The sequence below is a fragment of the Schistocerca serialis genome, chromosome 9, assembly GCF_023864345.2.
Source record: "Schistocerca serialis cubense isolate TAMUIC-IGC-003099 chromosome 9, iqSchSeri2.2, whole genome shotgun sequence".
Lineage (NCBI taxonomy): Eukaryota > Metazoa > Arthropoda > Insecta > Orthoptera > Acrididae > Schistocerca > Schistocerca serialis.
This window is the reverse complement of record NC_064646.1, coordinates 146,356,046-146,371,459: the sequence shown is the minus strand read 5'-3', so window position 1 is coordinate 146,371,459 and position 15,414 is coordinate 146,356,046. Positions and strand designations below refer to the sequence as shown.

At 53.1% G+C, this 15,414-nt stretch overlaps 43 non-coding genes across 43 annotated transcripts; 21 read left to right on the top strand and 22 right to left on the bottom strand.

Moving 5' to 3' along the window:
* Positions 1-46: 46 nt before the first annotated feature.
* Trnad-guc (transfer RNA aspartic acid (anticodon GUC)) lies at positions 47-118 on the bottom strand. The gene has a single exon. It is a non-coding gene; the product is annotated as a tRNA-Asp (tRNA).
* Positions 119-230: 112 nt separating this feature from the next.
* Trnai-uau (transfer RNA isoleucine (anticodon UAU)) lies at positions 231-322 on the bottom strand. The gene is given in 2 exon segments: positions 231-266; positions 285-322. It is a non-coding gene; the product is annotated as a tRNA-Ile (tRNA).
* Positions 323-767: 445 nt separating this feature from the next.
* On the top strand, positions 768-840 carry Trnar-acg (transfer RNA arginine (anticodon ACG)). The gene has a single exon. It is a non-coding gene; the product is annotated as a tRNA-Arg (tRNA).
* A 263-nt stretch (positions 841-1,103) lies between these two features.
* Positions 1,104-1,175, top strand: Trnam-cau (transfer RNA methionine (anticodon CAU)). Its single transcript has one exon. It is a non-coding gene; the product is annotated as a tRNA-Met (tRNA).
* A 233-nt stretch (positions 1,176-1,408) lies between these two features.
* On the bottom strand, positions 1,409-1,480 carry Trnad-guc (transfer RNA aspartic acid (anticodon GUC)). Its single transcript has one exon. It is a non-coding gene; the product is annotated as a tRNA-Asp (tRNA).
* Positions 1,481-1,592: 112 nt separating this feature from the next.
* Trnai-uau (transfer RNA isoleucine (anticodon UAU)) lies at positions 1,593-1,684 on the bottom strand. Its single transcript is given in 2 exon segments — positions 1,593-1,628; positions 1,647-1,684. It is a non-coding gene; the product is annotated as a tRNA-Ile (tRNA).
* A 445-nt stretch (positions 1,685-2,129) lies between these two features.
* Trnar-acg (transfer RNA arginine (anticodon ACG)) lies at positions 2,130-2,202 on the top strand. Its single transcript has one exon. It is a non-coding gene; the product is annotated as a tRNA-Arg (tRNA).
* Positions 2,203-2,770: 568 nt separating this feature from the next.
* Trnad-guc (transfer RNA aspartic acid (anticodon GUC)) lies at positions 2,771-2,842 on the bottom strand. The gene has a single exon. It is a non-coding gene; the product is annotated as a tRNA-Asp (tRNA).
* A 112-nt stretch (positions 2,843-2,954) lies between these two features.
* Positions 2,955-3,046, bottom strand: Trnai-uau (transfer RNA isoleucine (anticodon UAU)). Its single transcript is given in 2 exon segments — positions 2,955-2,990; positions 3,009-3,046. It is a non-coding gene; the product is annotated as a tRNA-Ile (tRNA).
* A 445-nt stretch (positions 3,047-3,491) lies between these two features.
* On the top strand, positions 3,492-3,564 carry Trnar-acg (transfer RNA arginine (anticodon ACG)). The gene has a single exon. It is a non-coding gene; the product is annotated as a tRNA-Arg (tRNA).
* Positions 3,565-3,838: 274 nt separating this feature from the next.
* Trnam-cau (transfer RNA methionine (anticodon CAU)) lies at positions 3,839-3,910 on the top strand. The gene has a single exon. It is a non-coding gene; the product is annotated as a tRNA-Met (tRNA).
* Positions 3,911-4,143: 233 nt separating this feature from the next.
* Positions 4,144-4,215, bottom strand: Trnad-guc (transfer RNA aspartic acid (anticodon GUC)). Its single transcript has one exon. It is a non-coding gene; the product is annotated as a tRNA-Asp (tRNA).
* A 112-nt stretch (positions 4,216-4,327) lies between these two features.
* Positions 4,328-4,419, bottom strand: Trnai-uau (transfer RNA isoleucine (anticodon UAU)). Its single transcript is given in 2 exon segments — positions 4,328-4,363; positions 4,382-4,419. It is a non-coding gene; the product is annotated as a tRNA-Ile (tRNA).
* Positions 4,420-4,864: 445 nt separating this feature from the next.
* Trnar-acg (transfer RNA arginine (anticodon ACG)) lies at positions 4,865-4,937 on the top strand. Its single transcript has one exon. It is a non-coding gene; the product is annotated as a tRNA-Arg (tRNA).
* Positions 4,938-5,211: 274 nt separating this feature from the next.
* Trnam-cau (transfer RNA methionine (anticodon CAU)) lies at positions 5,212-5,283 on the top strand. The gene has a single exon. It is a non-coding gene; the product is annotated as a tRNA-Met (tRNA).
* A 233-nt stretch (positions 5,284-5,516) lies between these two features.
* Positions 5,517-5,588, bottom strand: Trnad-guc (transfer RNA aspartic acid (anticodon GUC)). The gene has a single exon. It is a non-coding gene; the product is annotated as a tRNA-Asp (tRNA).
* Positions 5,589-6,237: 649 nt separating this feature from the next.
* Positions 6,238-6,310, top strand: Trnar-acg (transfer RNA arginine (anticodon ACG)). Its single transcript has one exon. It is a non-coding gene; the product is annotated as a tRNA-Arg (tRNA).
* A 274-nt stretch (positions 6,311-6,584) lies between these two features.
* Trnam-cau (transfer RNA methionine (anticodon CAU)) lies at positions 6,585-6,656 on the top strand. Its single transcript has one exon. It is a non-coding gene; the product is annotated as a tRNA-Met (tRNA).
* Positions 6,657-6,889: 233 nt separating this feature from the next.
* Trnad-guc (transfer RNA aspartic acid (anticodon GUC)) lies at positions 6,890-6,961 on the bottom strand. The gene has a single exon. It is a non-coding gene; the product is annotated as a tRNA-Asp (tRNA).
* Positions 6,962-7,073: 112 nt separating this feature from the next.
* Positions 7,074-7,165, bottom strand: Trnai-uau (transfer RNA isoleucine (anticodon UAU)). The gene is given in 2 exon segments: positions 7,074-7,109; positions 7,128-7,165. It is a non-coding gene; the product is annotated as a tRNA-Ile (tRNA).
* A 445-nt stretch (positions 7,166-7,610) lies between these two features.
* On the top strand, positions 7,611-7,683 carry Trnar-acg (transfer RNA arginine (anticodon ACG)). The gene has a single exon. It is a non-coding gene; the product is annotated as a tRNA-Arg (tRNA).
* Positions 7,684-7,957: 274 nt separating this feature from the next.
* On the top strand, positions 7,958-8,029 carry Trnam-cau (transfer RNA methionine (anticodon CAU)). The gene has a single exon. It is a non-coding gene; the product is annotated as a tRNA-Met (tRNA).
* Positions 8,030-8,262: 233 nt separating this feature from the next.
* Trnad-guc (transfer RNA aspartic acid (anticodon GUC)) lies at positions 8,263-8,334 on the bottom strand. Its single transcript has one exon. It is a non-coding gene; the product is annotated as a tRNA-Asp (tRNA).
* A 112-nt stretch (positions 8,335-8,446) lies between these two features.
* On the bottom strand, positions 8,447-8,538 carry Trnai-uau (transfer RNA isoleucine (anticodon UAU)). The gene is given in 2 exon segments: positions 8,447-8,482; positions 8,501-8,538. It is a non-coding gene; the product is annotated as a tRNA-Ile (tRNA).
* A 445-nt stretch (positions 8,539-8,983) lies between these two features.
* Positions 8,984-9,056, top strand: Trnar-acg (transfer RNA arginine (anticodon ACG)). Its single transcript has one exon. It is a non-coding gene; the product is annotated as a tRNA-Arg (tRNA).
* A 274-nt stretch (positions 9,057-9,330) lies between these two features.
* Trnam-cau (transfer RNA methionine (anticodon CAU)) lies at positions 9,331-9,402 on the top strand. The gene has a single exon. It is a non-coding gene; the product is annotated as a tRNA-Met (tRNA).
* A 233-nt stretch (positions 9,403-9,635) lies between these two features.
* Positions 9,636-9,707, bottom strand: Trnad-guc (transfer RNA aspartic acid (anticodon GUC)). Its single transcript has one exon. It is a non-coding gene; the product is annotated as a tRNA-Asp (tRNA).
* A 112-nt stretch (positions 9,708-9,819) lies between these two features.
* Positions 9,820-9,911, bottom strand: Trnai-uau (transfer RNA isoleucine (anticodon UAU)). The gene is given in 2 exon segments: positions 9,820-9,855; positions 9,874-9,911. It is a non-coding gene; the product is annotated as a tRNA-Ile (tRNA).
* Positions 9,912-10,356: 445 nt separating this feature from the next.
* Positions 10,357-10,429, top strand: Trnar-acg (transfer RNA arginine (anticodon ACG)). Its single transcript has one exon. It is a non-coding gene; the product is annotated as a tRNA-Arg (tRNA).
* Positions 10,430-10,692: 263 nt separating this feature from the next.
* Trnam-cau (transfer RNA methionine (anticodon CAU)) lies at positions 10,693-10,764 on the top strand. Its single transcript has one exon. It is a non-coding gene; the product is annotated as a tRNA-Met (tRNA).
* A 233-nt stretch (positions 10,765-10,997) lies between these two features.
* On the bottom strand, positions 10,998-11,069 carry Trnad-guc (transfer RNA aspartic acid (anticodon GUC)). The gene has a single exon. It is a non-coding gene; the product is annotated as a tRNA-Asp (tRNA).
* A 112-nt stretch (positions 11,070-11,181) lies between these two features.
* Positions 11,182-11,273, bottom strand: Trnai-uau (transfer RNA isoleucine (anticodon UAU)). The gene is given in 2 exon segments: positions 11,182-11,217; positions 11,236-11,273. It is a non-coding gene; the product is annotated as a tRNA-Ile (tRNA).
* A 445-nt stretch (positions 11,274-11,718) lies between these two features.
* Trnar-acg (transfer RNA arginine (anticodon ACG)) lies at positions 11,719-11,791 on the top strand. The gene has a single exon. It is a non-coding gene; the product is annotated as a tRNA-Arg (tRNA).
* Positions 11,792-12,065: 274 nt separating this feature from the next.
* Trnam-cau (transfer RNA methionine (anticodon CAU)) lies at positions 12,066-12,137 on the top strand. Its single transcript has one exon. It is a non-coding gene; the product is annotated as a tRNA-Met (tRNA).
* Positions 12,138-12,370: 233 nt separating this feature from the next.
* On the bottom strand, positions 12,371-12,442 carry Trnad-guc (transfer RNA aspartic acid (anticodon GUC)). Its single transcript has one exon. It is a non-coding gene; the product is annotated as a tRNA-Asp (tRNA).
* A 112-nt stretch (positions 12,443-12,554) lies between these two features.
* Trnai-uau (transfer RNA isoleucine (anticodon UAU)) lies at positions 12,555-12,646 on the bottom strand. The gene is given in 2 exon segments: positions 12,555-12,590; positions 12,609-12,646. It is a non-coding gene; the product is annotated as a tRNA-Ile (tRNA).
* Positions 12,647-13,091: 445 nt separating this feature from the next.
* Positions 13,092-13,164, top strand: Trnar-acg (transfer RNA arginine (anticodon ACG)). The gene has a single exon. It is a non-coding gene; the product is annotated as a tRNA-Arg (tRNA).
* A 274-nt stretch (positions 13,165-13,438) lies between these two features.
* Positions 13,439-13,510, top strand: Trnam-cau (transfer RNA methionine (anticodon CAU)). The gene has a single exon. It is a non-coding gene; the product is annotated as a tRNA-Met (tRNA).
* A 417-nt stretch (positions 13,511-13,927) lies between these two features.
* Positions 13,928-14,019, bottom strand: Trnai-uau (transfer RNA isoleucine (anticodon UAU)). Its single transcript is given in 2 exon segments — positions 13,928-13,963; positions 13,982-14,019. It is a non-coding gene; the product is annotated as a tRNA-Ile (tRNA).
* Positions 14,020-14,464: 445 nt separating this feature from the next.
* On the top strand, positions 14,465-14,537 carry Trnar-acg (transfer RNA arginine (anticodon ACG)). Its single transcript has one exon. It is a non-coding gene; the product is annotated as a tRNA-Arg (tRNA).
* Positions 14,538-14,811: 274 nt separating this feature from the next.
* On the top strand, positions 14,812-14,883 carry Trnam-cau (transfer RNA methionine (anticodon CAU)). Its single transcript has one exon. It is a non-coding gene; the product is annotated as a tRNA-Met (tRNA).
* Positions 14,884-15,116: 233 nt separating this feature from the next.
* On the bottom strand, positions 15,117-15,188 carry Trnad-guc (transfer RNA aspartic acid (anticodon GUC)). Its single transcript has one exon. It is a non-coding gene; the product is annotated as a tRNA-Asp (tRNA).
* Positions 15,189-15,300: 112 nt separating this feature from the next.
* Trnai-uau (transfer RNA isoleucine (anticodon UAU)) lies at positions 15,301-15,392 on the bottom strand. Its single transcript is given in 2 exon segments — positions 15,301-15,336; positions 15,355-15,392. It is a non-coding gene; the product is annotated as a tRNA-Ile (tRNA).
* Between the last annotated feature and the right edge of the window lie 22 nt (positions 15,393-15,414).

The following is a 15,414-nucleotide window of genomic DNA, read 5'->3' as shown; positions in this document are numbered from 1 at the left end:
GCTTCTTCGGGCCACACGTGCAACCTTCGCGATATAAAAATCGCATCTCCCCGGCGGGGAATCGAACCCCGGTCTCTCGCGTGACAGGCGGGGATACTAACCACTATACTACCGAGGAACACGCAGTCGTTGACTACAGTGCACGCACATTTATGGTCTCTCAGGTACGTGATACATCTCAAATCTAGCGTCCCGATGCTTCCATAGTCAGCTGCTACGAAATAAAAGTACGCCCCATGTGAGGCTCGAACTCACAACCCCGGCATTGCTGACGGCTACTGCCTTATAAGTACCGTGCGCTAACCAATTGCGCCACTGGGGCAACAGCAGAGTGCTTACAGTTAGCGGTATTCACTTTGATGCCAACCTGTTGTGGCTACAGACCCGTCATACGACCGTCACCTGCGGCCATACTACGACTTTAGCACCTGTCTACGAATGCTTCACACGATTCTTGTTTTATATGCTACACTTACAAGCATGTCAACCGCTTGTCATCACCGAAAAAATGCAAAAAAACGGGCGCCTTGCATTCCGCTACCTGTCCAACAGCGACGGCAGATGTGTGGCAAGCTCTAAGCTGTGCAGGCGCTGCGTGGCCGAGCAGCAGGAGGAGAGATGCCTTCCTTGGTGGCAGCTCCCTGCAGAGTGCGGAAGACCAGAGTGGCCGCGCCGCCGTTGTCGGTGGACGACATGCAATTGCCGAGCCACGGAGAACACGTTGCTTTGCGATGTGCACCCGCCTCATAGGAGGAAACGCAAGCAGTGGCTCTGTGGCCCAACGGATAACGCGTCTGACTACGGATCAGAAGGTTCCAGGTTCGAATCCTGGCAGGGTCGGCATTTTGTTAGTTGCGGGCGCGTAGCTAGGCAGTGCATTCGAATGTCTCCACCTTCGTGGAGTGCAATGTTAATCCTGAGCATCTCGCAGCTGCATCTCGAGACGATCGCGGTAAATATCGCTTCGTGCAAGCGTCAGCCGAGCAAAGTCGAGACAAGTCAAGCTGGGAGATGCTACACAGTTAATTAAACGGTAGGCGACGCAGACAACGCTTTTCCAAGTGTCCCATGTCACGCACCGAAGAGCGCGCTTCTCTCGGCACAGCAGAGTGGCGCAGTGGAAGCGTGCTGGGCCCATAACCCAGAAGTCCGTGGATCGAAACCACGCTCTGCTAAAATCATTCTTTTTCTTGGGTGCTTCGAGCTCGATCATTAATCTTGGGGTGCGCTGATTCAGCGTCGACAGCAAACCCTGTGAGTTGTGAAACGACGACGTCGTGTGCAGAATACGAGAAACACTTCCTAAGACGCAGACTTTCTTACGATTTTTTAGCAATTACATTCCTTGATCACAACGGTAATGCTTCTTCGGGCCACACGTGCAACCTTCGCGATATAAAAATCGCATCTCCCCGGCGGGGAATCGAACCCCGGTCTCCCGCGTGACAGGCGGGGATACTAACCACTATACTACCGAGGAACACGCAGTCGTTGACTACAGTGCACGCACATTTATGGTCTCTCAGGTACGTGATACATCTCAAATCTAGCGTCCCGATGCTTCCATAGTCAGCTGCTACGAAATAAAAGTACGCCCCATGTGAGGCTCGAACTCACAACCCCGGCATTGCTGACGGCTACTGCCTTATAAGTACCGTGCGCTAACCAATTGCGCCACTGGGGCAACAGCAGAGTGCTTACAGTTAGCGGTATTCACTTTGATGCCAACCTGTTGTGGCTACAGACCCGTCATACGACCGTCACCTGCGGCCATACTACGACTTTAGCACCTGCCTACGAATGCTTCACACGATTCTTGTTTTATATGCTACACTTACAAGCATGTCAACCGCTTGTCATCACCGAAAAAATGCAAAAAAACGGGCGCCTTGCATTCCGCTACCTGTCCAACAGCGACGGCAGATGTGTGGCAAGCTCTAAGCTGTGCAGGCGCTGCGTGGCCGAGCAGCAGGAGGAGAGATGCCTTCCTTGGTGGCAGCTCCCTGCAGAGTGCGGAAGACCAGAGTGGCCGCGCCGCCGTTGTCGGTGGACGACATGCAATTGCCGAGCCACGGAGAACACGTTGCTTTGCGATGTGCACCCGCCTCATAGGAGGAAACGCAAGCAGTGGCTCTGTGGCCCAACGGATAACGCGTCTGACTACGGATCAGAAGGTTCCAGGTTCGAATCCTGGCAGGGTCGGCATTTTGTTAGTTGCGGGCGCGTAGCTAGGCAGTGCATTCGAATGTCTCCACCTTCGTGGAGTGCAATGTTAATCCTGAGCATCTCGCAGCTGCATCTCGAGACGATCGCGGTAAATATCGCTTCGTGCAAGCGTCAGCCGAGCAAAGTCGAGACAAGTCAAGCTGGGAGATGCTCCACAGTTAATTAAACGGTAGGCGACGCAGACAACGCTTTTCCAAGTGTCCCATGTCACGCACCGAAGAGCGCGCTTCTCTCCGTACAGCAGAGTGGCGCAGTGGAAGCGTGCTGGGCCCATAACCCAGAGCTCCGTGGATCGAAACCACGCTCTGCTAAAATTATTCTTTTTCTTGGGTGCTTCGAGCTCGATCATTAATCTTGGGGTGCGCTGATTCAGCGTCGACAGCAAACCCTGTGAGTTGTGAAACGACGACGTCGTGTGCAGAATACGAGAAACACTTCCTAAGACGCAGACTTTCTTACGATTTTTTAGCAATTACATTCCTTAATCACAACGGTAATGCTTCTTCGGGCCACACGTGCAACCTTCGCGATATAAAAATCGCATCTCCCCGGCGGGGAATCGAACCCCGGTCTCCCGCGTGACAGGCGGGGATACTAACCACTATACTACCGAGGAACACGCAGTCGTTGACTACAGTGCACGCACATTTATGGTCTCTCAGGTACGTGATACATCTCAAATCTAGCGTCCCGATGCTTCCATAGTCAGCTGCTACGAAATAAAAGTACGCCCCATGTGAGGCTCGAACTCACAACCCCGGCATTGCTCACGGCTACTGCCTTATAAGTACCGTGCGCTAACCAATTGCGCCACTGGGGCAACAGCAGAGTGCTTACAGTTAGCGGTATTCACTTTGATGCCAACCTGTTGTGGCTACAGACCCGTCATACGACCGTCACCTGCGGCCATACTACGACTTTAGCACCTGTCTACGAATGCTTCACACGATTCTTGTTTTATATGCTACACTTACAAGCATGTCAACCGCTTGTCATCACCGAAAAAATGCAAAAAAACGGGCGCCTTGCATTCCGCTACCTGTCCAACAGCGACGGCAGATGTGTGGCAAGCTCTAAGCTGTGCAGGCGCTGCGTGGCCGAGCAGCAGGAGGAGAGATGCCTTCCTTGGTGGCAGCTCCCTGCAGCGTGCGGAAGACCAGAGTGGCCGCGCCGCCGTTGTCGGTGGACGACATGCAATTGCCGAGCCACGGAGAACACGTTGCTTTGCGATGTGCACCCGCCTCATAGGAGGAAACGCAAGCAGTGGCTCTGTGGCCCAACGGATAACGCGTCTGACTACGAATCAGAAGGTTCCAGGTTCGAATCCTGGCAGGGTCGGCATTTTGTTAGTTGCGGGCGCGTAGCTAGGCAGTGCATTCGAATGTCTCCACCTTCGTGGAGTGCAATGTTAATCCTGAGCATCTCGCAGCTGCATCTCGAGACGATCGCGGTAAATATCGCTTCGTGCAAGCGTCAGCGTAGCGTCAGTCGAGCAAAGTCGAGACAAGTCAAGCTGGGAGATGCTACACAGTTAATTAAACGGTAGGCGACGCAGACAACGCTTTTCCAAGTGTCCCATGTCACGCACCGAAGAGCGCGCTTCTCTCGGCACAGCAGAGTGGCGCAGTGGAAGCGTGCTGGGCCCATAACCCAGAGGTCCGTGGATCGAAACCACGCTCTGCTAAAATCATTCTTTTTCTTGGGTGCTTCGAGCTCGATCATTAATCTTGGGGTGGGCTGATTCAGCGTCGACAGCAAACCCTGTGAGTTGTGAAACGACGACGTCGTGTGCAGAATACGAGAAACACTTCCTAAGACGCAGACTTTCTTACGATTTTTTAGCAATTACATTCCCTGATCACAACGGTAATGCTTTTTCGGGCCACACGTGCAACCTTCGCGATATAAAAATCGCATCTCCCCGGCGGGGAATCGAACCCCGGTCTCCCGCGTGACAGGTGGGGATACTAACCACTATACTACCGAGAAACACGCACTCGTTGACTACAGTGCACGCACATTTATGGTCTCTCAGGTACGTGATGCATCTCAAATCTAGCGTCCCGATGCTTCCATAGTCAGCTGCTACGAAATAAAAATATGCCCCAGGTGAGGCTCGAACTCACAACCCCGGCATTGCTCACGGCTACTGCCTTATAAGTACCGTGCGCTAACCAATTGCGCCACTGGGGCTACAGCAGAGTGCTTACAGTTAGCGGTATTCACTTTGATGCCAACCTGTTGTGGCTACAGACCCGTCATACGACCGTCACCTGTGGCCATACTACGACTTTAGCACCTGTCTACGAATGCTTCATACGATTCTTGTTTTATATGCTACACTTACAATCATGTCGACCGCTTGTCATCACCGAAAAAATGCAAAAAAACGGGCGCCTTGCATTCCGCTACCTGTCCAACAGCGACGGCAGATGTGTGGCAAGCTCTAAGCTGTGCAGGCGCTGCGTGGCCGAGCAGCAGGAGGAGAGATGCCTTCCTTGGTGGCAGCTCCCTGCAGAGTGCGGAAGACCAGAGTGGCCGCGCCGCCGTTGTCAGTGGATGACATGCAATTGCCGAGCCACGGAGAACACGTTGCTTTGCGATGTGCACCCGCCTCGTAGCAGAAAACGCAAACAGTGGCCCTGTGGCACAACGGATAACGCGTCTGACTACGGATCAGAAGATTCCAGGTTCGAATCCTGGCAGGGTCGGCATTTTGTTAGTTGCGGGCGCGTAGCTAGGCAGTGCATTCGAATGTCTCCACCTTCGTGGAGTGCAATGTTAATCCTGAGCATCTCGCAGCTGCATCTCGAGACGATCGCGGTAAATATCGCTTCGTGCAAGCGTCAGCGTAGCGTCAGTCGAGCAAAGTCGAGACAAGTCAAGCTGGGAGATGCTACACAGTTAATTAAACGGTAGGCGACGCAGACAACGCTTTTCCAAGTGTCCCATGTCACGCACCGAAGAGCGCGCTTCTCTCGGCACAGCAGAGTGGCGCAGTGGAAGCGTGCTGGGCCCATAACCCAGAGGTCCGTGGATCGAAACCACGCTCTGCTAAAATCATTCTTTTTCTTGGGTGCTTCGAGCTCGATCATTAATCTTGGGGTGCGCTGATTCAGCGTCGACAGCAAACCCTGTGAGTTGTGAAACGACGACGTCGTGTGCAGAATACGAGAAACACTTCCTAAGACGCAGACTTTCTTACGATTTTTTAGCAATTACATTCCTTGATCACAACGGTAATGCTTCTTCGGGCCACACGTGCAACCTTCGCGATATGAAAATCGCATCTCCCCGGCGGGGAATCGAACCCCGGTCTCTCGCGTGACAGGCGGGGATACTAACCACTATACTACCGAGGAACACGCAGTCGTTGACTACAGTGCACGCACATTTATGGTCTCTCAGGTACGTGATACATCTCAAATCTAGCGTCCCGATGCTTCCATAGTCAGCTGCTACGAAATAAAAGTACGCCCCATGTGAGGCTCGAGCTCACAACCCCGGCATTGCTGACGGCTACTGCCTTATAAGTACCGTGCGCTAACCAATTGCGCCACTGGGGCAACAGCAGAGTGCTTACAGTTAGCGGTATTCACTTTGATGCCAACCTGTTGTGGCTACAGACCCGTCATACGACCGTCACCTGCGGCCATACTACGACTTTAGCACCTGTCTACGAATGCTTCACACGATTCTTGTTTTATATGCTACACTTACAAGCATGTCAACCGCTTGTCATCACCGAAAAAATGCAAAAAAACGGGCGCCTTGCATTCCGCTACCTGTCCAACAGCGACGGCAGATGTGTGGCAAGCTCTAAGCTGTGCAGGCGCTGCGTGGCCGAGCAGCAGGAGGAGAGATGCCTTCCTTGGTGGCAGCTCCCTGCAGAGTGCGGAAGACCAGAGTGGCCGCGCCGCCGTTGTCGGTGGACGACATGCAATTGCCGAGCCACGGAGAACACGTTGCTTTGCGATGTGCACCCGCCTCATAGGAGGAAACGCAAGCAGTGGTTCTGTGGCCCAACGGATAACGCGTCTGACTACGAATCAGAAGGTTCCAGGTTCGAATCCTGGCAGGGTCGGCATTTTGTTAGTTGCGGGCGCGTAGCTAGGCAGTGCATTCGAATGTCTCCACCTTCGTGGAGTGCAATGTTAATCCTGAGCATCTCGCAGCTGCATCTCGAGACGATCGCGGTAAATATCGCTTCGTGCAAGCGTCAGCGTAGCGTCAGTCGAGCAAAGTCGAGACAAGTCAAGCTGGGAGATGCTACACAGTTAATTAAACGGTAGGCGACGCAGACAACGCTTTTCCAAGTGTCCCATGTCACGCACCGAAGAGCGCGCTTCTCTCGGCACAGCAGAGTGGCGCAGTGGAAGCGTGCTGGGCCCATAACCCAGAGGTCCGTGGATCGAAACCACGCTCTGCTAAAATCATTCTTTTTCTTGGGTGCTTCGAGCTCGATCATTAATCTTGGGGTGCGCTGATTCAGCGTCGACAGCAAACCCTGTGAGTTGTGAAACGACGACGTCGTGTGCAGAATACGAGAAACACTTCCTAAGACGCAGACTTTCTTACGATTTTTTAGCAATTACATTCCCTGATCACAACGGTAATGCTTTTTCGGGCCACACGTGCAACCTTCGCGATATAAAAATCGCATCTCCCCGGCGGGGAATCGAACCCCGGTCTCCCGCGTGACAGGTGGGGATACTAACCACTATACTACCGAGAAACACGCACTCGTTGACTACAGTGCACGCACATTTATGGTCTCTCAGGTACGTGATGCATCTCAAATCTAGCGTCCCGATGCTTCCATAGTCAGCTGCTACGAAATAAAAATATGCCCCAGGTGAGGCTCGAACTCACAACCCCGGCATTGCTCACGGCTACTGCCTTATAAGTACCGTGCGCTAACCAATTGCGCCACTGGGGCTACAGCAGAGTGCTTACAGTTAGCGGTATTCACTTTGATGCCAACCTGTTGTGGCTACAGACCCGTCATACGACCGTCACCTGTGGCCATACTACGACTTTAGCACCTGTCTACGAATGCTTCATACGATTCTTGTTTTATATGCTACACTTACAATCATGTAAACCGCTTGTCATCACCGAAAAAATGCAAAAAAACGGGCGCCTTGCATTCCGCTACCTGTCCAACAGCGACGGCAGATGTGTGGCAAGCTCTAAGCTGTGCAGGCGCTGCGTGGCCGAGCAGCAGGAGGAGAGATGCCTTCCTTGGTGGCAGCTCCCTGCAGAGTGCGGAAGACCAGAGTGGCCGCGCCGCCGTTGTCAGTGGATGACATGCAATTGCCGAGCCACGGAGAACACGTTGCTTTGCGATGTGCACCCGCCTCGTAGCAGAAAACGCAAACAGTGGCCCTGTGGCACAACGGATAACGCGTCTGACTACGGATCAGAAGATTCCAGGTTCGAATCCTGGCAGGGTCGGCATTTTGTTAGTTGCGGGCGCGTAGCTAGGCAGTGCATTCGAATGTCTCCACCTTCGTGGAGTGCAATGTTAATCCTGAGCATCTCGCAGCTGCATCTCGAGACGATCGCGGTAAATATCGCTTCGTGCAAGCGTCAGCGTAGCGTCAGTCGAGCAAAGTCGAGACAAGTCAAGCTGGGAGATGCTACACAGTTAATTAAACGGTAGGCGACGCAGACAACGCTTTTCCAAGTGTCCCATGTCACGCACCGAAGAGCGCGCTTCTCTCGGCACAGCAGAGTGGCGCAGTGGAAGCGTGCTGGGCCCATAACCCAGAGGTCCGTGGATCGAAACCACGCTCTGCTAAAATCATTCTTTTTCTTGGGTGCTTCGAGCTCGATCATTAATCTTGGGGTGCGCTGATTCAGCGTCGACAGCAAACCCTGTGAGTTGTGAAACGACGACGTCGTGTGCAGAATACGAGAAACACTTCCTAAGACGCAGACTTTCTTACGATTTTTTAGCAATTACATTCCTTGATCACAACGGTAATGCTTCTTCGGGCCACACGTGCAACCTTCGCGATATAAAAATCGCATCTCCCCGGCGGGGAATCGAACCCCGGTCTCTCGCGTGACAGGCGGGGATACTAACCACTATACTACCGAGGAACACGCAGTCGTTGACTACAGTGCACGCACATTTATGGTCTCTCAGGTACGTGATACATCTCAAATCTAGCGTCCCGATGCTTCCATAGTCAGCTGCTACGAAATAAAAGTACGCCCCATGTGAGGCTCGAACTCACAACCCCGGCATTGCTCACGGCTACTGCCTTATAAGTACCGTGCGCTAACCAATTGCGCCACTGGGGCAACAGCAGAGTGCTTACAGTTAGCGGTATTCACTTTGATGCCAACCTGTTGTGGCTACAGACCCGTCATACGACCGTCACCTGCGGCCATACTACGACTTTAGCACCTGTCTACGAATGCTTCACACGATTCTTGTTTTATATGCTACACTTACAAGCATGTCAACCGCTTGTCATCACCGAAAAAATGCAAAAAAACGGGCGCCTTGCATTCCGCTACCTGTCCAACAGCGACGGCAGATGTGTGGCAAGCTCTAAGCTGTGCAGGCGCTGCGTGGCCGAGCAGCAGGAGGAGAGATGCCTTCCTTGGTGGCAGCTCCCTGCAGAGTGCGGAAGACCAGAGTGGCCGCGCCGCCGTTGTCGGTGGACGACATGCAATTGCCGAGCCACGGAGAACACGTTGCTTTGCGATGTGCACCCGCCTCATAGGAGGAAACGCAAGCAGTGGTTCTGTGGCCCAACGGATAACGCGTCTGACTACGAATCAGAAGGTTCCAGGTTCGAATCCTGGCAGGGTCGGCATTTTGTTAGTTGCGGGCGCGTAGCTAGGCAGTGCATTCGAATGTCTCCACCTTCGTGGAGTGCAATGTTAATCCTGAGCATCTCGCAGCTGCATCTCGAGACGATCGCGGTAAATATCGCTTCGTGCAAGCGTCAGCGTAGCGTCAGTCGAGCAAAGTCGAGACAAGTCAAGCTGGGAGATGCTACACAGTTAATTAAACGGTAGGCGACGCAGACAACGCTTTTCCAAGTGTCCCATGTCACGCACCGAAGAGCGCGCTTCTCTCCGTACAGCAGAGTGGCGCAGTGGAAGCGTGCTGGGCCCATAACCCAGAGGTCCGTGGATCGAAACCACGCTCTGCTAAAATTATTCTTTTTCTTGGGTGCTTCGAGCTCGATCATTAATCTTGGGGTGCGCTGATTCAGCGTCGACAGCAAACCCTGTGAGTTGTGAAACGACGACGTCGTGTGCAGAATACGAGAAACACTTCCTAAGACGCAGACTTTCTTACGATTTTTTAGCAATTACATTCCTTGATCACAACGGTAATGCTTCTTCGGGCCACACGTGCAACCTTCGCGATATAAAAATCGCATCTCCCCGGCGGGGAATCGAACCCCGGTCTCTCGCGTGACAGGCGGGGATACTAACCACTATACTACCGAGGAACACGCAGTCGTTGACTACAGTGCACGCACATTTATGGTCTCTCAGGTACGTGATACATCTCAAATCTAGCGTCCCGATGCTTCCATAGTCAGCTGCTACGAAATAAAAGTACGCCCCATGTGAGGCTCGAACTCACAACCCCGGCATTGCTCACGGCTACTGCCTTATAAGTACCGTGCGCTAACCAATTGCGCCACTGGGGCAACAGCAGAGTGCTTACAGTTAGCGGTATTCACTTTGATGCCAACCTGTTGTGGCTACAGACCCGTCATACGACCGTCACCTGCGGCCGTACTACGACTTTAGCACCTGTCTACGAATGCTTCACACGATTCTTGTTTTATATGCTACACTTACAAGCATGTCAACCGCTTGTCATCACCGAAAAAATGCAAAAAAACGGGCGCCTTGCATTCCGCTACCTGTCCAACAGCGACGGCAGATGTGTGGCAAGCTCTAAGCTGTGCAGGCGCTGCGTGGCCGAGCAGCAGGAGGAGAGATGCCTTCCTTGGTGGCAGCTCCCTGCAGCGTGCGGAAGACCAGAGTGGCCGCGCCGCCGTTGTCGGTGGACGACATGCAATTGCCGAGCCACGGAGAACACGTTGCTTTGCGATGTGCACCCGCCTCATAGGAGGAAACGCAAGCAGTGGCTCTGTGGCCCAACGGATAACGCGTCTGACTACGGATCAGATGGTTCCAGGTTCGAATCCTGGCAGGGTCGGCATTTTGTTAGTTGCGGGCGCGTAGCTAGGCAGTGCATTCGAATGTCTCCACCTTCGTGGAGTGCAATGTTAATCCTGAGCATCTCGCAGCTGCATCTCGAGACGATCGCGGTAAATATCGCTTCGTGCAAGCGTCAGCCGAGCAAAGTCGAGACAAGTCAAGCTGGGAGATGCTCCACAGTTAATTAAACGGTAGGCGACGCAGACAACGCTTTTCCAAGTGTCCCATGTCACGCACCGAAGAGCGCGCTTCTCTCGGCACAGCAGAGTGGCGCAATGGAAGCGTGCTGGGCCCATAACCCAGAGGTCCGTGGATCGAAACCACGCTCTGCTAAAATCATTCTTTTTCTTGGGTGCTTCGAGCTCGATCATTAATCTTGGGGTGCGCTGATTCAGCGTCGACAGCAAACCCTGTGAGTTGTGAAACGACGACGTCGTGTGCAGAATACGAGAAACACTTCCTAAGACGCAGACTTTCTTACGATTTTTTAGCAATTACATTCCTTGATCACAACGGTAATGCTTCTTCGGGCCACACGTGCAACCTTCGCGATATAAAAATCGCATCTCCCCGGCGGGGAATCGAACCCCGGTCTCCCGCGTGACAGGCGGGGATACTAACCACTATACTACCGAGGAACACGCAGTCGTTGACTACAGTGCACGCACATTTATGGTCTCTCAGGTACGTGATACATCTCAAATCTAGCGTCCCGATGCTTCCATAGTCAGCTGCTACGAAATAAAAGTACGCCCCATGTGAGGCTCGAACTCACAACCCCGGCATTGCTGACGGCTACTGCCTTATAAGTACCGTGCGCTAACCAATTGCGCCACTGGGGCAACAGCAGAGTGCTTACAGTTAGCGGTATTCACTTTGATGCCAACCTGTTGTGGCTACAGACCCGTCATACGACCGTCACCTGCGGCCATACTACGACTTTAGCACCTGTCTACGAATGCTTCACACGATTCTTGTTTTATATGCTACACTTACAAGCATGTCAACCGCTTGTCATCACCGAAAAAATGCAAAAAAACGGGCGCCTTGCATTCCGCTACCTGTCCAACAGCGACGGCAGATGTGTGGCAAGCTCTAAGCTGTGCAGGCGCTGCGTGGCCGAGCAGCAGGAGGAGAGATGCCTTCCTTGGTGGCAGCTCCCTGCAGAGTGCGGAAGACCAGAGTGGCCGCGCCGCCGTTGTCGGTGGACGACATGCAATTGCCGAGCCACGGAGAACACGTTGCTTTGCGATGTGCACCCGCCTCATAGGAGGAAACGCAAGCAGTGGCTCTGTGGCCCAACGGATAACGCGTCTGACTACGGATCAGAAGGTTCCAGGTTCGAATCCTGGCAGGGTCGGCATTTTGTTAGTTGCGGGCGCGTAGCTAGGCAGTGCATTCGAATGTCTCCACCTTCGTGGAGTGCAATGTTAATCCTGAGCATCTCGCAGCTGCATCTCGAGACGATCGCGGTAAATATCGCTTCGTGCAAGCGTCAGCGTAGCGTCAGTCGAGCAAAGTCGAGACAAGTCAAGCTGGGAGATGCTACACAGTTAATTAAACGGTAGGCGACGCAGACAACGCTTTTCCAAGTGTCCCATGTCACGCACCGAAGAGCGCGCTTCTCTCCGTACAGCAGAGTGGCGCAGTGGAAGCGTGCTGGGCCCATAACCCAGAGGTCCGTGGATCGAAACCACGCTCTGCTAAAATTATTCTTTTTCTTGGGTGCTTCGAGCTCGATCATTAATCTTGGGGTGCGCTGATTCAGCGTCGACAGCAAACCCTGTGAGTTGTGAAACGACGACGTCGTGTGCAGAATACGAGAAACACTTCCTAAGACGCAGACTTTCTTACGATTTTTTAGCAATTACATTCCTTGATCACAACGGTAATGCTTCTTCGGGCCACACGTGCAACCTTCGCGATATAAAAATCGCATCTCCCCGGCGGGGAATCAAACCCCGGTCTCCCGCGTGACAGGCGGGGATACTAACCACTATACTACCGAGGAACACGCAGTCGTTGACTACAGTGCACGCACATTTATGGTCTCTCAGGTACGTGATACATCTCAAATCTAGCGTCCCGATGCTTCCATAGTCAGCTGCTACGAAATAAAAGTACGCCCCATGTGAGGCTCGAACTCACAACCCCGGCATTGCTCACGGCTACTGCCTTATAAGTACCGTGCGCTAACCAATTGCGCCACTGGGGCAACAGCAGAGTGCTTACAGTTAGCGGTATTCACTTTGATGCCAACCTGTTGTGGCTACAGACCCGTCATACGACCGTCACCTGCGGCCATACTACGACTTTAGCACCTGTCTACGAATGCTTCACACGATTCTTGTTTTATATGCTACACTTACAAGCATGTCAACCGCTTGTCATCACCGAAAAAATGCAAAAAAACGGGCGCCTTGCATTCCGCTACCTGTCCAACAGCGACGGCAGATGTGTGGCAAGCTCTAAGCTGTGCAGGCGCTGCGTGGCCGAGCAGCAGGAGGAGAGATGCCTTCCTTGGTGGCAGCTCCCTGCAGAGTGCGGAAGACCAGAGTGGCCGCGCCGCCGTTGTCGGTGGACGACATGCAATTGCCGAGCCACGGAGAACACGTTGCTTTGCGATGTGCACCCGCCTCATAGGAGGAAACGCAAGCAGTGGCTCTGTGGCCCAACGGATAACGCGTCTGACTACGGATCAGATGGTTCCAGGTTCGAATCCTGGCAGGGTCGGCATTTTGTTAGTTGCGGGCGCGTAGCTAGGCAGTGCATTCGAATGTCTCCACCTTCGTGGAGTGCAATGTTAATCCTGAGCATCTCGCAGCTGCATCTCGAGACGATCGCGGTAAATATCGCTTCGTGCAAGCGTCAGCGTAGCGTCAGTCGAGCAAAGTCGAGACAAGTCAAGCTGGGAGATGCTCCACAGTTAATTAAACGGTAGGCGACGCAGACAACGCTTTTCCAAGTGTCCCATGTCACGCACCGAAGAGCGCGCTTCTCTCGGCACAGCAGAGTGGCGCAGTGGAAGCGTGCTGGGCCCATAACCCAGAGGTCCGTGGATCGAAACCACGCTCTGCTAAAATCATTCTTTTTCTTGGGTGCTTCGAGCTCGATCATTAATCTTGGGGTGCGCTGATTCAGCGTCGACAGCAAACCCTGTGAGTTGTGAAACGACGACGTCGTGTGCAGAATACGAGAAACACTTCCTAAGACGCAGACTTTCTTACGATTTTTTAGCAATTACATTCCCTGATCACAACGGTAATGCTTTTTCGGGCCACACGTGCAACCTTCGCGATATAAAAATCGCATCTCCCCGGCGGGGAATCGAACCCCGGTCTCCGGCGTGACAGGTGGGGATACTAACCACTATACTACCGAGAAACACGCACTCGTTGACTACAGTGCACGCACATTTATGGTCTCTCAGGTACGTGATGCATCTCAAATCTAGCGTCCCGATGCTTCCATAGTCAGCTGCTACGAAATAAAAATATGCCCCAGGTGAGGCTCGAACTCACAACCCCGGCATTGCTCACGGCTACTGCCTTATAAGTACCGTGCGCTAACCAATTGCGCCACTGGGGCTACAGCAGAGTGCTTACAGTTAGCGGTATTCACTTTGATGCCAACCTGTTGTGGCTACAGACCCGTCATACGACCGTCACCTGTGGCCATACTACGACTTTAGCACCTGTCTACGAATGCTTCATACGATTCTTGTTTTATATGCTACACTTACAATCATGTCAACCGCTTGTCATCACCGAAAAAATGCAAAAAAACGGGCGCCTTGCATTCCGCTACCTGTCCAACAGCGACGGCAGATGTGTGGCAAGCTCTAAGCTGTGCAGGCGCTGCGTGGCCGAGCAGCAGGAGGAGAGATGCCTTCCTTGGTGGCAGCTCCCTGCAGAGTGCGGAAGACCAGAGTGGCCGCGCCGCCGTTGTCAGTGGATGACATGCAATTGCCGAGCCACGGAGAACACGTTGCTTTGCGATGTGCACCCGCCTCGTAGCAGAAAACGCAAACAGTGGCCCTGTGGCACAACGGATAACGCGTCTGACTACGGATCAGAAGATTCCAGGTTCGAATCCTGGCAGGGTCGGCATTTTGTTAGTTGCGGGCGCGTAGCTAGGCAGTGCATTCGAATGTCTCCACCTTCGTGGAGTGCAATGTTAATCCTGAGCATCTCGCAGCTGCATCTCGAGACGATCGCGGTAAATATCGCTTCGTGCAAGCGTCAGCGTAGCGTCAGTCGAGCAAAGTCGAGACAAGTCAAGCTGGGAGATGCTACACAGTTAATTAAACGGTAGGCGACGCAGACAACGCTTTTCCAAGTGTCCCATGTCACGCACCGAAGAGCGCGCTTCTCTCGGCACAGCAGAGTGGCGCAGTGGAAGCGTGCTGGGCCCATAACCCAGAGGTCCGTGGATCGAAACCACGCTCTGCTAAAATCATTCTTTTTCTTGGGTGCTTCGAGCTCGATCATTAATCTTGGGGTGCGCTGATTCAGCGTCGACAGCAAACCCTGTGAGTTGTGAAACGACGACGTCGTGTGCAGAATACGAGAAACACTTCCTAAGACGCAGACTTTCTTACGATTTTTTAGCAATTACATTCCTTGATCACAACGGTAATGCTTCTTCGGGCCACACGTGCAACCTTCGCGATATAAAAATCGCATCTCCCCGGCGGGGAATCGAACCCCGGTCTCTCGCGTGACAGGCGGGGATACTAACCACTATACTACCGAGGAACACGCAGTCGTTGACTACAGTGCACGCACATTTATGGTCTCTCAGGTACGTGATACATCTCAAATCTAGCGTCCCGATGCTTCCATAGTCAGCTGCTACGAAATAAAAGTACGCCCCATGTGAGGCTCGAACTCACAACCCCGGCATTGCTCACGGCTACTGCCTTATAAGTACCGTGCGCTAACCAATTGCGCCACTGGGGCAACAGCAGAGTGCTTACAGTTA